This window comes from Adiantum capillus-veneris, chromosome 8, assembly GCF_014529385.1.
Source record: "Adiantum capillus-veneris isolate H3 chromosome 8, ASM1452938v2, whole genome shotgun sequence".
NCBI classification, from domain to species: Eukaryota; Viridiplantae; Streptophyta; class Polypodiopsida; order Polypodiales; family Pteridaceae; genus Adiantum; species Adiantum capillus-veneris.
The window spans coordinates 16,595,758-16,613,809 of record NC_140938.1 but is presented as its reverse complement, the minus strand read 5'-3'; the positions used below and the strand labels follow the sequence as shown (position 1 = coordinate 16,613,809).

The 18,052-nt window shown below is 39.9% G+C and overlaps 1 non-coding gene and 1 pseudogene across 1 annotated transcript; one reads left to right on the top strand and one right to left on the bottom strand.

Moving 5' to 3' along the window:
* Nucleotides 1–5,779: 5,779 nt before the first annotated feature.
* Nucleotides 5,780–7,168, bottom strand: LOC147451729 (uncharacterized; annotated as a pseudogene).
* On the top strand, nucleotides 5,832–6,030 carry LOC147451730 (U2 spliceosomal RNA). The gene has a single exon (XR_015189063.1). It is a non-coding gene; the product is annotated as a U2 spliceosomal RNA (small nuclear RNA).
* Nucleotides 7,169–18,052: the final 10,884 nt, after the last annotated feature.

Genomic DNA, 18,052 nt, shown 5'->3' with positions numbered 1-18,052 from the left:
CCGCCAACTTGGCATCAAGAGCACCTATCCCACTCTATACATGTCCTAGGGCGAGGTCACGTAAGGGTAACTCCAGCTACCTATATCTCCGAAGGTATCTCCACATTTGAGAATACCTTAGCTCAAGAAAACCTCACCACGACCCTCTCAACATAGGATATGCAACAAACGTATAGCCAAGTCTCAAAAATGGCTATCTTTAGGACCAAGTCTCAAAAATGACCGGGACTGCCGTATAAGCCAAAAGTGGCTCCTCAAAGGGTGTACAAAGGCAGTATCCACAAATAACGTACAAGATCTGATAATGCGCTCAAACAGGCGCCAAAAGCATATGCATACAACCTTCCACCTGAGAGCGAAACCACTACCAAAAAACACGCTCTAAGAAAGAGCAAACACTGCCACAAAACAAAATGTGGAATCTTCAATGCACACTTACAAAACACCGGTAGTAATATGGTAGTAAATCGGCAAGCTATGCCAAACCATAGTCTCAAGTTGCACCAAATCACTTGCATAAAGCATAGCCAACTCAAGCAGGACTCAAATCTTATAAATATTTGTAGTTAATTTATTATGAAGTTGATGCTACATTGGACCTCAAGCTCAAGATTTGAGCCTAGACGGGGTCAAGGATAAGTTTTTGCAACACAAAGCTTAGATTGAACTCAACTCTCAACTTTGAATTCAACTCATTGTTCCGCTTCAACCGTAGTTCCATTCAAAGCAAGGTGCGAGAGTCCACAACATGAGTTTATGTTTCCAAGGTATCCATATCCAAGATAACTGGAAGTGTGGTTGGATCTTAAACTCAAAATTGAGATTTTTGGTTTTCAAATTTTTGAGATATTTGGTCAATAAACTATGAAGTGGAGTTTTGTAGATCAAACGCAATTGAAAAGGCATGTTTTCCAATAAATCAAGGATCAAATATCCACCTATGTGTATGTGTGTGTGTGTGTGTGTGTGTGTGTGTGTGTGTGTGTGTGTGTGAGAGAGAGAGAGAGAGAGAGAGAGAGAGAGAGAGAGAGAGATATGACATATGACCTAACCGGCTATGGCACAAAGCAACGGTTGGCAGCTTAGTTACAAAAAGAGCATTGTTTTTATCAAATAGATAAAGAGGATATAATAAACCAACTTTTGAACCATGGGCTATAATAAGATGACCTTTAGCAATGCGCCAAGACTGTTGGTGAAAAGTGACTTTGTAACCCAAGTCATCAAGATGTCCAACTGAAATCAAATTGCGTGTTAGGATTGGAACACGACGCACATTATGGATTATAAACTTCATGCCATTAGCCATCACCATGGCAATTGCACCTATGCCCACAATGTCACAAGAGTAACTGTCACTAAGTGTAACAAAGCCATTGGTATCTTTGTATGTAGTAAACCAATCTCTATGAGGTGTGACATGCAACAAAGCACCCGAATCAAGAACCCATGTGTGGGACACTTCACCACTAACAAGTAGTTCAGTTGGCATAGAACTTTGTAAAGTCAAAGTTTCTTGTGCATCAAAATACGTCTGAATGTTCAGTCAACACATTAATGTCTTGCGCATCATTGTCATCTTGAACTATGTTCAGCTCTTCAATCTTAACTGAACTCTTTGGCTTTTCGTCTTTCACATCATGATCCTTGACTTTGCTCTTGCCCTTATCATGCTTCCAAGCATGACAATATTTCTTTATGTGACCATACTTATCACAATAATGGCATTGTATATTGCGGCGACCACGAGACTTTGATCTACTTTTTGACGCATCTATATTGCCCTCTTTTTTGAATTCACTGTGCCAAGAACAACCTTTACATTGTTTATCATCCTTTTGCACATGATGAGCTTTGCCATGATGCGAGCTACTCATAGTCTTTCGAGCATTTCCTCTGACAAAAGAGAACTAGTGACATCATTGTACAAGAGTGTACCATTAGGAGCAATATTAGTGACAATTGTGCAAAAGATATCCCATGATGGTGGCAGCGAGCAAAGCAAGAAGATTGCTTTCATCTCATCAAAATTTGGGCAAACAAAGAGTCAAAGTCACTGATATGACTGGCAACAATGGCTGACTCCTTCATGCGAAGGTTAAAGAGTTTTTGCATCATGAAAACCTTATTACTAGCCGTATCTTTTTTATAAGTGTTGCATAACTTTTGCCATAAAGCATAGGCAATATCACATTCTAACACTGAAAAGTATACTAAATCGGCAAGGTGCAGTTTAATGGTAAACCTACATAGCTCATCAAGCTCTTCCCGCTGAAAGTGAGTCAAGTTCATGTCTTCAGTTCGGGCCGCATAGATAATAGGCAATTTCTGTTTCTTTTGGATAAGCACATTTGCATTTGGTTTTTCCAAAGCTAAAAATTAGTGCCATCAAACTTCTTTATGTCATAGATATCACGCTCGTTGGTAGTAGACATTATGACAAGTCCAAGAGATTCTGGGAAAATTTTGGCAGAGTCTCCTTTATATTTGGGACTATATCAATCAAAATATAAGAGACAAATTGACCAATATGTCAATCAAAGTGCATACAGAGGACAATTCCACTCACAAGGCATACAATATAGAGATTAATTGAGGTGCATAAATTGTCACACTGATGATAGACCGCCAACTTGGCATCAAGAGCACCTATCCCACTCTATACATGTCCTAGGGCGAGGTCACGTAAGGGTAACTCCAGCTACCTATATCTCCGAAGGTATCTCCACATATGAGAATACCTTAGCTCAAGAAAACCTCACCACGACCCTCTCAACATAGGATATGCAACAAACGTATAGCCAAGTCTCAAAAATGGCTATCTTTAGGACCAAGTCTCAAAAATGACCGGGACTGCCGTATAAGCCAAAAGTGGCTCCTCAAAGGGTGTACAAAGGCAGTATCCACAAATAACGTACAAGATCTGATAATGCGCTCAAACAGGCGCCAAAAGCATATGCATACAACCTTCCACCTGAGAGCGAAACCACTACCAAAAAACACACTCTAAGAAAGAGCAAACACTGCCACAAAACAAAATGTGGAATCTTCAATGCACACTTACAAAACACCGGTAGTAATATGGTAGTAAATCGGCAAGCTATGCCAAACCATAGTCTCAAGTTGCACCAAGTCACTTGCATAAAGCATAGCCAACTCAAGCAGGACTCAAATCTTATAAATATTTGTAGTTAATTTATTATGAAGTTGATGCTACATTGGACCTCAAGCTCAAGATTTGAGCCTAGACGGGGTCAAGGATAAGTTTTTGCAACACAAAGCTTAGATTGAACTCAACTCTCAACTTTGAATTCAACTCATTGTTCCGCTTCAACTGTAGTTCCATTCAAAGCAAGGTGCGAGAGTCCACAACATGAGTTTACGTTTCCAAGGTATCCATATCCAAGATAACTGGAAGTGTGGTTGGATCTTAAACTCAAAATTGAGATTTTTGGTTTTCAAATTTTTGAGATATTTGGTCAATAAACTATGAAGTGGAGATTTGTAGATCAAACGCAATTGAAAAGGCATGTTTTCCAATAAATCAAGGATCAAATATCCACCTATGTGTATGTGTGTGTGTGTGTGTGTGTGTGTGTGTGTGTGAGAGAGAGAGAGATGGGTTTCTCCAAACAAAAGATGGGAATTATTTATAGTTGTATTAAAGCTCATGAGAAAGCACATGTATCGGCTAAATTTTGAAAAAATTGAAAAGAAAGTAAATTATGGTAATTACTCAAAGATATTTGTATTGTATTGTTAGAAAAACTATAAGCTCAAACGAATGTAGTGTAGATGTCATGATTTGGTTCTCTCTCATCTATATCTTCTCTCTTTACATTCAATACACACACACACACACACACACACACACACACACACATATATATATATATATATATATATATATATATATATATATATATATATATATATATATAGATGGGGAAATTAAAAAATTGGCCCCTTACATGGCAGAGGATTTTTAAGATATTGAGCTAGACCCCAAGCTCAATTTTTGAGCCTCAAAGCTTAGATTGAACTCAACTCATGAGAAAGCACATGTATCGGCTAAATTTTGCAAAAATTGAAAAGAAAGTAAATTATGGTAATTACTCAAAGATTTTTGTATTGTATTGTTAGAAAAACTATAAGCTCAAACGAATGTAGTGTAGATGTCATGATTTGGTTCTCTCTCATCTATATCTTCTCTCTTTACATTCAATACATATATATATATATATGGGGAAATTAAAAAATTGGCCCCTTACATGGCAGAGGATTTGTAAGATATTGAGCTAGACCCCAAGCTCAATTTTTGAGCCTCAAAGCTTAGATTGAACTCAACTCTCAAGGTTGAATTCATTAATCTTGTAATTTGTTCAACATTCAACTCATTGTTCCTCTTCAGATGTAATTCCATTCAAAGCAAGGTGTGAGAGTCCACAACATGAGTTTATGTTTCCAAGGTATCCATATCCAAGCTAAGTGGAAGTGTGTTTGGATCTTAAACTCAAAATTGAGATTTTTTGTTTTCAAAATTTTGAGATATTTGGTCGATAAATTATGGATTGGAGTTTTGTAGATCAAGCACAATTGAAAATGTATGTTTTCCAATAAATCAAGGATCAAATATCCACCTGTGTGTGTGTGTGTGTGTGTGTGTGTGTGTGTGTGTGAGAGAGAGAGAGAGAGAGAGAGAGAGAGAGAGAGAGATGGGCTTCTCCAAAGAAAAGATGGGAATTGTTTACAATTGTATCAAAGTTCATGAGAAAGCACATGCATCGGTCAAATTTTGCAAAATTTGAAAAGAAAGTAGATTTTGGTAATCACTCAAAGATATATATATTTCATTGTTAGAAAAACTATAAGCTCAACCGAATGCAGTGTAGATGCCCCTTACACGGTAGAGGATCTGTAAGATATAAAGCTAGAAGGTCTTAATAATGGACTGAAATTGACAAATTGGAGCATATGGTTCTTGAGGATATGCAGGAAAAAAAGAATTAAAAGTTTGATGGTGATTGCCAAGATATGCTTGCGAAAACTGTTAACAAGGAGAAACCATGCATTGCCTATAAATCAAGAGCCAGCTTCAAGTACCTTGTCTTAAATGCTCATACCAACCACACATGCCGTGATTGCCAAGATATGCTTGCGAAAACTGTTTAACAAGGAGAAACCATGCCACAACCATGCATTGCCTATAATCAAGAGCCAGCTTCAAGTACCTTGGCCTTAATGTCCATACCAAGCACAAATGCCGTGAATGTTCGATGCATCATTTTGAAGCCATGAACTGAGCCTACTATTGTGCATTTGAAAACATGTGTCAATATCAAATGTTAGCTTCTCATGAAATATCTCTTTGACACCTGCTAATGCCTATATTTTGCTACGGCATTGAAATGTGGGGTTGTATCATTAGTGCACTCTCCACCAAGAGCATTAAAGACGCTAGTGAAGAATCACACAAACACAAGTGGGCATGGAGATGGAAGAAGAAGTACATACGAGCATGGTTTTCATCTCTACTAGTGTACTAGATAGCCATGAGGTATAGATAGAAAATTGCGACACGCATACCTTTTGAGTATCATTCTTCCTTCTTGGCTATTATCATGATGTGTAAACACACGTAGGATCGTCGGGTACGTGTTTTTGCCGCGGCACTAGGAGAGAGGCAGTTTTCTGGTGGCTTGTATATGCACCCACGACTCCAAAAGTAGGGAATTATCTCAATGCAATAAGGCCGGCGTGGCATCAGTCCCACAGGGCAAGCCGTGGGGCGGAGCAGGTATAAAAGCCAGAGAGAGCACGCTGGGTAGCGCATACCTTTCTCGGCCTTTTGGCTAAGATCAAGTGTAGTATCTGTTCTTATCAGTTTAATATCTGATACGTGGTCCATCGGGCCACATGATATTAACCTAATTTTTCTCACGGGGGCAGCCCCCTCCCGGCAGCTTGCTGCCCGGGGGCTGCGCGCGTCGCCTCTGTATTGCACTGCCTCAGAGGCCTGGCGCACCCCCCTTCCAAATTTTCAAACTCAAATCTCTTCTGCGATGGCCCCACAAAACGCTTTGAAACTTGTCTGCTGTGATGAGCAGTGGCTGATGACGAATTGGATTTCGTTGCTTTGAGACATGCCAATCGGGATTGCTCAGAGAAAAAGAGGCTTGATAGCACATCAGAGAGCATGACCGGTGAAGTTTACCATCTCTCGAGCAGAACAACTCTAGCCCAACAAAGGGTGTCATGTCTAGGCATACAAGCACACACTGCAAGAAGGGCTTCCAAGGCTCATCCCACGCACTTGAGCATCTCGGCTTTGCCCAGACTAGGCAGAATAATAGTAGCGTGCCAAGCAACATGGGCGAGAAGGACAGATGCCCCTATCAGTGACGGTGATTCCATCTTGCATTGAGATTGCAAGGCTCTTAGGCCTACTGGAGGTTGTGTTTCAAGAGATGGCATGCTGGCTTTTGCATCACTTATTGAAAGTGTTACTTTCTTGCATCCTGTCAAAGCGCATGTTGAGGTTGCATCTGATGCAGGTCCTAAATCCTTGGTAATGAAGTTTGCATAAACCATACGCACCGGAATCCTGACAAGCCAAGACCTCTCTCTCATCGAAGTTGTCGCCCCTCAACGGAATGGCTCGATACCAATGGGAGGGCATCATAGAAAGATCTTAGACAATGATCATGCCTCCGCGGAGGAGGCCATACCACCCTATGCATACTTCCTATTGCATCCAAGATTGTTTTAAAAAAGTGGTTATGGTGGGGGGATTTTTTAATTTCTTTTGCTAAGGATTTGGTCTCGAGAGAGAATATTGTCCAGCCAACATGTTGAGCCTGAAGCTCAGCTCATGTGTGGTACAACTTTTCAATTAACTAAATTTTCTCTAAGAAATGGCAACTTCTTTTCGTCATTTGAGATGTGTGGATTGTTTGCTTTTGATCATGTCGATCCATATCACCTTTGAATCTAGCAAAGACCATGTTAGTTTTTTTCCTTGTTTACCCATTTCTTTTCCACTAGAAGTCATCTACTAAACTGTTCACTTCACCCATGAGCTAAAGGGGGGGCAATATGGGATAGTATCTAAGAAGTATTCCTGCAAGTTCTCCATACACTTGGTTGTATAAGACACCTTCCATTGTGCATTTGTACATCTCTCTCTCTCTCTCTCTCTCTCTCTCTCCACCATATAAGGGTATCCAAGTATGGCATTGCTATCAAGCAATTCTCCATCACAAGTCTCTTCCTATGGGAAACCAAGCTACAATCACAAGGAAGTGTTGACGGCCAAACACAGAAGGAGCCTTTCCAAACTTCTTGCATCATTATTTTTTGAAGCGGAATGACATCTTTGTAATGTTTTGTGCGGCCAATATTCTTTATGGGAACGAGCCTCTAAGGAGGAATTGCATATAAGCCTTTTTTGCTCGAGGTTTTTATCTATGTAAATATGGTATCAGAAAAAGATCTTAGACAATGACCATGCCTGAACGGAGGAGGCCGTACCACCCTAGGCATATTTCCTATTGCATCAAAAATTGTTTTAAAAAAGTGGTTATGGTGGGGGGATTTTTTATTCTCTTTCGCTAAGGATTTGGTCTCAAGAGGGAGTATTGGCCAACCGGCAAGTTGAGCCTATAGCTCATGTGTGGGACAACCTTTCAATTAACTAAATTTTCTCTATGCAATGGCAGCTTCTTTTCATCATTTGAGACGTGTGGATTGTTTGCTTTTGATCATGTCGACGCATATCACCTTTGAATCTAGCAAAGACCATGCTAGTTTTTTTCCTTATTGCTACCATGTTTACCCATTTCTTTTCACTAGACGTCATCTAAACTATTCACTTCACCCGTGAGCTAAAGGGGGGCAATATGGGCTGGTATCTCACTCTATAGAGCTTCTACTAGTGGGAATGTTCTACATTTGTACATCTCTCTCTCTCTCTCTCTCTCTACCATATAAGGTAATCCAAGTATGGCATTGGTATCAAGCAATTCTCCATCACATGTCTCTTCCCATGGGAAACCAAGCTACAATCACAAGGAAGGAAATAATTTGGAAGATAGTCACTAAAGATGAGCATGAGCATATTCATATAGATCCAAGCCAACAATTGGCATGTGCCCTCAGCTAATAATCTTTTCAAGATCTTAACCTCACTAAAATGGGCAATTATCTTTACTTTGGCAACCACGTTTGATATAAATTCACATCCCAAAGGAGCCTTGTCTAATGAAGAAACTATATACACTAAAGGTTGCCAGCAATGTCATTATATATTTAGAGCATGTTTCATACTTCTCATGCCTACTTGATAAGTACACATTGGTATGAGTACCACCATGTCCACAATAGAAACAAGGTGCATTCTTATAGGTGGTTTATTTGAAGGGTAAATTCTCGTCATTTATCGAACAATGTGGTGATGCAATAATTAGGACTCTATGTTAGTTATACAAGCGGGATAGAGCTATAGTCATGGGTTGCAAGCAATTGGAGGAGAAGACCGGGATCCACCAACATCTAAACAGTCCGAGGCCTACACTTGACCTTAGCCATAATAGCACCAAAGGTCAATCTATATTGTATATATTGATGGGAGAGACCCATGGGTGTTTTCTTGTGGTTGCAGCTAGGTTTAGGTATGTTTTCTTTGAGCCTTAGTAAGCACAAACATGTCACAATTCATGGCAAAAAAACACGGGCTGTACATTGTTGACGTGGCAGGTTGGATGTTGGGAGTTTTTCTGTCAATTAATGAAAGCATTTGACTTTTAGAACTTTTGTTGGAAATACTCGGCTTTAGAGATCTCTTATCAAGAGGTTTAATTAGATCTCTTGTCAAGGGGCTTAATTTCTTTAATTTCATTAGTGATCCTGGTTATATGCCTATGCATGGTGATATGGTTCCAATATCTTGATCTGTCAGAAAAGGAGAGTCATGAGTTTGTGCTCCCGCATATGTCACAACTTGGTGATGTGGCATGTCTGCTTCTGGACTGGAAGAAAAGAGGAGAGCTTGTGAACAAAAAGGTGAACCTGAGTCAAGGCCATAATGAGCACAAAACGTGGCACAATTCTTGGTGGAAGACATGGGCCACACGTTGTTGACGTGGCAAGCTCAATGTTGGGAGCTTTGCGCCAACTATTGAAAGCATTGACTTTCAGAACTTTTGAGCATTACTTTTTGAAAGCTGCTTTTGGGGACATTGGTGCAGATAAAGTGAGTCTGTGCTAGGAAGAGCAAGAAGCAGGGATATGGGTGTCTAAAGTGTATGCTAGGGTGATACCCGGGGGAATTCACTCTTTATAATACAAAACAGGACGCCACCTGCGAGCGGACAACTTTGATAAAACCCCTATATACGACTCATATTAGGGAATATGACCCCCCTTTCTACGCTTATACGACAATCAATGAAGAAAACTATCATACCCCTATCTTATATATAAAATTTAGGTCGCACATAATCTAACTGAGTAAAACTAGTCAAAGAGTGTGTAGCATAGTGAATTGCAACGTACTAAGGAACCACTTTTGTTGATAACTAGATATACCCTCAATGTGTCTTAGTTTGACTTTCAAATTATGTGCCCGATCAACCTGCACTCTAGCTACTCATCCAATTCTGACCCATCTACAGCTGGTGTAAATCAACCCTTGACCTGCTCCAAATTATCCCTTATTTATGACTGGCTTGATGCAAAATTTGATGTGTGACCTGATAAAAAACTTCCCCTAAATTCATCTGAATTCTAGTACAGATCGGTGACCAATTATTACAAAGTAATCAACCCGGTTCAGGTACCCCCCCCCTCTTAAATATGATACCCCCCTCCCTTATTTTTAAGATTGGGAGATAAATTATTGGGTGCCTGCCCCTAACTTATACGCTTATGTAACTTGTAAAAAAACCCCCCTCCCCTGCACTTACGTGGTGAGATAAATTTTCCATGGTGAATCCCCCGGGGGGTGATAAAGGAGGTATGAAGGTCAAGGGCACACAGGTTGATCCATATGTGTGTGCAGTTTTGGGATATTTTGACCAACGTGCTCTTCCATGGGGCTTCTCAAATTGGCTAATTGGAGAGCTTAAAGTGTATAAATGAAAGTGCAAAAGGTGGTTTTCAAAGTGCTTTATAGGCTAGTCCAAAGGGCCTGTCAATTTGTAATGTACAACTCAAGATATGACAGTTTGAAGAAAAGGGTGCTTCACAGATTCTCAACAGAATGGATGAGTGCAACAAAATGGAGTATGTCGGTCTTTTCGGATTGGTAATTGGATCCCAAATGGATAAGATATGAGAAGTTTAAATTTTTCTGCTGCACCATTTTGATTGCCTCTATAAACGTGCCATCATATGTTTTTCAAGCTTGCCAGGGGTTTGTAGAGGTAGTGTGAAGCTTATGGAGCTAGCCAAAAGTGACGGCCTGCCAAACAGAGTTGCGATCATCAAGATATTAAAGTTTGAAGCTGACAGTTGGCAGAGGAGATGCGGTTACATATGGTTTTTTCCCATTTGGGAACGATTGTTTACTATTGTCAACTTGCCAAAATGCACAAAGGTCCTGATGGATCAGAGTCAGCTTCCACGTTGGCTTTATACCATGGCCATCTAACATTGGAGTTGGAAATGGGACTAGGTCAAAGTAGCAGGGAAAATGGGGATTTTTTTGGGAAATTTTGTGGTTTTGGGTAACCCTTGAAGGTGCACTTCATGGGAGACTGCCACGTGGCGTGGGATTAAACCATATGTGCAATAGAGTCCAAAGGAGGTGTGGTATATATATTGGAGGGAGAAACTAAGTATCCAAGAGGGAGAGAGATGGAGCTATGGATTCCTCCCCCTCCTTGCCCGTGGGGCGCTGCTATGGTGGCCTTCTCGCATGTGTGCCCACAATGAGATGGTGATTAATGTTGGAGCCACTGTCACCGATGGTGGATTGTGGCATCCGTTTGGCGATGTCGATTGACTATGGCAGTGCCCAATTGGGGCTTGTTCATACACCCGGGGGGGGGGGGGCATGGGCCCTCCCCCTTTTGTTTGGAGTATAAGAGGATACCCCACGATGGCGTTGAAGGGGCGGGGTCCCATGCAGTCAGAGAGATGTGGATGTGCCCCCGGGCTGTTTGTGGAGTGCGCATGCGTGCGTGCACACACACACACACACACACACACACACACACACACACACACACACACACACACACACACACACACACACACACACACACACACACACACACAGAGAGAGAGAGAGAGAGAGAGAGAGAGAGAGAGAGAGAGAGAGAGAGAGAGAGAGAGAGAGAGAGAGAGAGAGAGAGAGAGAGAGAGAGAGAGAGAGAGAGAGAGAGAGAGAGAGATTTGGGGGGGGGAGGGGATATATGCGTTGGGGGGGTTGTGTTTCCTTGGGACCATGTGGTGGTTTTTCACCCCGAGAGCGACTTGTACTTGCTTTTTTTCCACTCAACCTAGAGGAGACTTGTTTACAGTCGTACATTCTTGGACTCTTCATGGCAATACTCGGTTACAGTGATCTCTTATAAGGAGGCTTAATTAGATCTCTTGCTGGGTGTCTAAATTGCTTTACTTTCATTATTGGTCCCGTTTATTTGATGTGTCGGACAAGGAGAGTCGTCAGTCTCTGCTCCTATCTGTGACACCTTGCATTGAGACTCCTGCATAGGAGGATGTGTTGCAACAGATGGTCGAAAATTGTGTCTGTCACAACTTGGTGATGTGGCATGACTATTATTGGACTTGGAGTTGAGAGGAGAGCTTATGAAAAAAAAGGCATGACCTCGAGCCATAGTGAGCACAAAACATGGCACAATTCATGGTAGAAAACACGAGCCATACGTTGTTAACGTGGTAGGTTGGACGCTGGGAGCTTTTGCATCAATTAGTGAAAGTTTCACAACTTCACTTATCGAAAGCATGTACTTTTGGGGACGCCTTGTAAAGATGAGGCCAAGGGCCATTAAATATGTGGCTATGGGGAGTCTTATACACAATTGCAGAGTTAGCTCTCCCATGCAATTGTACACTAGCTGAGAGCATAATGAAACGAAGTACCACAAGGAGGCACCTACCTTAGCAACCAATGAATCCGAGTGGAATCTCAAGTGTTGAGTTCTCTTTCAAGTCCAAGTATGCGGTGATTATGAAAGAAGAGCAAAGAAAGAACATAGATTTCAACCTTTTATCAAACCTTTCTTACTAGAGGAATATTCAACAAGGCTTGTGGCACCTAAGAGATTAACACTTCAAGAAATTCTACATGCTACGAGACATACAATATGCTCAGAAACTTGCTACACAAAATCAAGCAAATGAGGATATTTCTATGAAGAGAGCTAGCCATGCAATTAACGCTTGAGCCACTTGATAGTGAGGACACCTTAACATCCATGAATTAGGTTTTTAGTTACACCTCATTGATAAATCAAATTCTTTTTTCCTCGAGTTTTTTTATCTTTGTAAATATGGCATCATAGAAAGATCTTAGCCAATGATCATGCCTCAGGAGAGGAGGCCATACCACCCTATGCATATTTCCTATTGCATCAAAGATTGTCTTAAAAAAGTGGTTATGGTGGGGGGGATTTTTTACTCTCTTATGCTAAGGATTTGGTTTTAACAGAGAATATTGGCCAACCAACAAGTTGAGCCTGAAGCTAATGTGTGGGACAACTTTTCAATTAACTAAATTTTCTCTAAGAAATGGGCAATTTCTTTTCATCATTTGAGATGTGTGGATTGTTTGCTTTTGATCATGTCGATGCATATCACCTTTGAATCTAGCAAAGACCATGCTAGTTTTTTTACTTATTGCTACCATTTTTACCCATTTCTTTTCCACTATAATTCATGTAAATTGTTCACTTCACCCATGAGCTAAAGGGGAAAATATGGGCTAGTATCTCACTCTCTAGAGCTTCTACTAGTGGGAATGTCTCTATGCTAGCTCCTTATCCACTAATCTAAGAAGTAGTCTTGCCAGTTCTCCATACATTTGGCTGTATAAGACACTTTCCATTGTATATTTGTACCTCTCTCTCTCTCTCTCTCTCTCTCTCTCTCTCTCTCTCTCTCTCACCATACAAGAGTACCGCAAGGAGGCACCTACCTTAGCAGCCAATGAATCTGAGTGGAGTCTCAAGTGTTGAGTTCTCTTTCAGGTCCAAGTATGTGGTGATTATGAAAGAAGAGCAAAGAAAGAGCACCTACCTTATAATCAATACAGATTATAAACAACCAATGTGGTTAAGTTTAGAGATTGAATAGTGAAATAAAGAAACTTTAAGTTTAGTCAATGTATCTACAAGCACCTAAACCGAGCCATGGCCTCTGAAGGTGATTGGTAGACCCACAATCAATCTCATAGAGATACTGTACATAAAATGAGGAATGCTTCATAAGCTATCAATTTCATGAATTTGCATGCCGCTTCAAATCTACCTTTGCTAAATACTAGGACCCATAACACCTAGTGCTCATGCATTTAACAAAAAATGATATGAACCTATATTTTCATGACTATAAGTACCGATGCTTATGAAATATGTGATGCTCAATGCACACATGGAAGAGAAGGGTATATAGTACTATGAAGAGAACTAAATACTTTCTACTACAATCACTTAAAAACCAAAATGTTTGAACCATAATAGAATGTGAAATATAAATCACATCTAAGCACAAACAATGAAATATTTTCATTAACAATACATAGCCTTGCTATACATACAAACAACCATTCGTGAATGTTGTTCAGTAGTACTTGTAAGCTTCACAAGTCTTACTATGTATCCTCGGATAATGTTTGACCACTAAAGACATGCTTGAAATGGTCTAATACATGGATATGACCACCACCTAGGGGATTTGTCATGACACATAATTGAAATAAAAGGTGCTAGTGTCAGTCCAAAGACTCATATTCTCAACATGTGGAATATGTCTCATATAATGATGTCTAAAAATATGACACCCATCAAGTACGAGATGTACTTGTCTGTGGAGGTAATTGTAAACACTCAACAAAATGAGTGAGAGGGACCCTGATAACTCGTACTCTGCACTCGCTAAACCAAAATCCATGAGTTTCTAGACGATGTTGCATACCTTATGACTATCAATGTGTGCCAAACAAAACCTTACTATGTAGGTCTATAAATGCAGGGTGCAAAAATGTATCTGGGACACTACATGCCCAAAATTCTTTGCTCCTACATGACCTTGTCATGTGTCTAAAGAGAAAAATGGATAAAAACATTTCTAGAATATGCATCCCACTTGGAAAACTCAATTTGGTTAGCATTGGGCAACTTGATCATGAGGGTTATCATACCGCTTTTGGAGATGCTGTTGTCAAAGGGTTATTTGATTGTGGAATTTTTTTTCAAAGATGGAACTCTTTACACTCTACGTGTGTGTGTGTGTGTGTGTGTGTGTGTGTGTGTGTGTGTGTGTGAGAGAGAGAGAGAGAGAGAGAGAGAGAGAGAGAGAGAGAGAGAGAGAGAGAGAGAGAGTTTATATTTGACATCCCTTTATTCAAGAACCATATACTGACACTTGACACAAAAATGACATAACCAGGGGACACAAGACAAAACACAAATTTTTTAAACTATTGAACTTATTCTTGGTACATCCGTTTCTGGTAGGAGATTGAGAGAGCTCCAAAAATCATACAAGAATAGGCCTATACCTACCACCATCCATCAAAAAAATAGCAAGTGGGCTACTTTGATGGGAAGTTAGATATCCAAGAAACCCATTCTACTCGTTATCGCTGTCCCATAGCCCAAGACCCCCTTAGTCTCCTTGTATATATTAGGGGGTCGGTTTTTTGCCTTCCTATTAGGCATAATCCATTTCTTTATGACTTTTTTTGCTACCATGGCATGTTTTGGTTTAATGGGTACTTTTGATTTTTTGAGGAGGTACCTCATCAACCATTAGCATATATTATTGTTTTCTTAACCTAAAGGTTTGTTGCCATCATAACATATCAAAGTCCAACTATGTTATATTTTATATGTATTTTTGTTAAACATTTGTGTGTAGTTTAAACACAACAAATACATCCATTCATCAATTTGATTCCATCTTTTATGGAGCCCCTAAGCCTAAAGCCATCTTTTATTTAAACCACTCATCCTTTTATGGGTCATCTAGTTGTACAATGTACTTCTATTTATGTATAATATACCCATGTTTATACGATTACTTTAGAAATAATTTCCTAAATCCTCAATTTTTAGAAAATTTCGATAGAGTTTCCCCCATTTTTGATTATTTTATCCAAAAAACCTTGAGATCACCCATGGCAACTTCATATCGAGGATTTTCATACATCTTTTTGTCCAAAAAAACCATATATTTGTAGTGTGCGCTTAACTTAGCATGGTTCATTGCTAAGCATGTAGTATTGTTTTCAAGGCACGTTACCTACTATCATACCATAACAAAGTTTAGCACTGTAAACTTTTTTTTTAGTGTGTCTTTTTAAACCAACATGCTTTGTGAGAACATCTATGCCCAACCATGCATTAAGTACCCCATTCATTAATAAAAAAAACCTTTTGTAAGTAGAGCAGATTAAACATCATACAAAATACAAATCTTCTCTCAATAGACCTCGAAGGAGTGTCTACCTGGTTTTGCGAAGCCCTAGCCGCCATGAGTACGATTGTGATGCAATTTCTTGGTGGTGGTTGCAACTTGGTTGAGTGCTGCCAAAAGGGAGTATGATCTGAGGTTTATCGCCGAGCTATGTTTGTGAGTTTTGAGCAGGTGTAGGTTTGACCCGAGTATTTTCTCTTGATGGTGTAGTGCTCTTATGTCTTGTGTGTGTGTGTGTGTGTGTGTGTGTAGGGGTGAATAGGGAGAGGGAGCTCGGAACACACGGACGGATTCTTAGCTATGGGGTGAGCGTATTAGAACATAAGAAGTCTTTGATGAATAAATACATGCAGATTACAAGAGCTCAGAATAACCACGTTGATGGTGTGATGCTCATGTTCCATGTGTGTGTGTGTGTGTGTGTGTGTGTGTGTGTTGTGTGTGTGTGTAGATGAGGGTTGAAAGTGAGTGCAAGGTATCAAGGGGCATCTCTAGCCTCAGAACCCCCACTAGGAACTCTAGTTGGATTTCCTTCTATGGCTCTCTCCTCAGGACACACAACTCTTTCTTTTGTTAAGGTAATCAGACCTCTTGTTGTATATATCATGCTATGAGCTTTATTGACCCTATGTGTAGTCATTGGAGCCCAAGGATCCCATCCGTCTAACCACTAAAAATATTGTTGGCTTATTGAATCAACAATTCTTGATCTTTCAGGACTCAATCTTCTTATCTTTGATCTAGTCTCCGATACAGTAGGTCTGATTACACTAGGAGTGATAAAATATTGGTGGAGTGGACCTTCAAAAGATGTATATCTCTCAAGTTCTCTCTGGTCTATTGTCAAGTACCATTAGGAGAAAGTTGGACTCACTTTTGGGCCTTTCAGTTCTAGAGAGAGAGTGGCGCTCGACCAATGAGGAAGAGGCTAACATTACGTTGAGAATCGACATCTTGGAGCCAAGCTCTTTTAGAAAAAAGGGAGAAAATATTATTTTTGTTCATCAAATTGCACAACTTCATGCTTTCAAGGCATAAATGCCATAAGTCATACTAACTCTGTACCGACGAATTTCAGAACTTTCATTGAAGACTCTATCTAGTATCTATGTTCCCACCCAAATATGACTTTGAGTAGCTCTACTTCCCTCTCAAAACTTTCTTCCCTTTTTTATATTTGCGCTAACTTTTATGTGTATTCTAGTGCACACCATGACCACTTCTTGACGGCCTAGCACTACCATTGACTCTGTTAGCATTTTGAACAGTTATACTACAGATGATCAAGCATGGATACCATCTCAAATAACTATCAAAATTTCGGTACTACTGCAAACTAGGAGGAGGAAGAGGAGGCAACACAATGATTTCATGAAGGCTTTTAAGGGACAAGTTAAAAAGTTTAAAGTATGTGTATGAAGCAAGCGGGTGAAAGAGGTCCTCATACAACATGCTTTTCAGCATGCAGGCTTAAGGTTGCAAACATCTCCTCCAAGTTTTCCATGGCATCAGCCCAACTGTAAGTTATTTTGAGCATCTCACTTGGTGCATGATTATATTTGAAGGTTAAATGGTGGATATCATCTTTGGTATGTTCCAGATATTTATCCATCGAATAGGACGGATTGGCAACTAGTTGAGAGCATAGTTGAGATTTTTGATGCTTTCCATGCATTTATTGGTGAGTAAATGTACCGAGGAAGACAACAAAAGAAATTTGCAGATAATGGAATATCCTTTTATGATATGTCATATTTGGAACCGAGAACTTCCTTTGGTTGGGGTCGTGTAGCTCCTTTGTCACTTCCATCCTTTGACATCAAGGATTGGTCTTTGCCAGCTTTGCAAACTAGTGAAAGCTTTAGGTTGTTTCAGGATATACAAAAGTCCCTCAAGTATTTAATTGCCACAAAAATAGTTCGGCTCGCACTATTTATGCCTCTTGAAGTGTTTGTATATTTCTTCTTTGATGAGTAAATAAGAACTACCGCAACAATGTTCATTTGCAAGTCTGAGAGCTGTTTGGACTTTTTAGATGATAATTGGGATAGGAAACAATCACAGGGCAAAATCTGTATTTTGTAAAAGAAGTCCATAATTTACAAGTTTATAATAAGCTCTCAAAATTTCATAGTGTCGTTTTACTATTTTAGATATCATCTTCTTAGTGTGTAGCTTATTCCACTCGACCAAGATACAGAGTCTAGTCTCGAGAAAAAACCTCTATCAATGGAGCTCTACTTTCGAGACTGCCTACTTGCTGGGATAGAGACAATGTCAAGCACAACTCTTGCACAGATCAGGGTAGATCGTATATGTGAAGAACTTCCACTTTTGCCGGAATTGTATGCATTTAGTCTCAACAATAGAAAGGTGCTTACTAAATGGATGA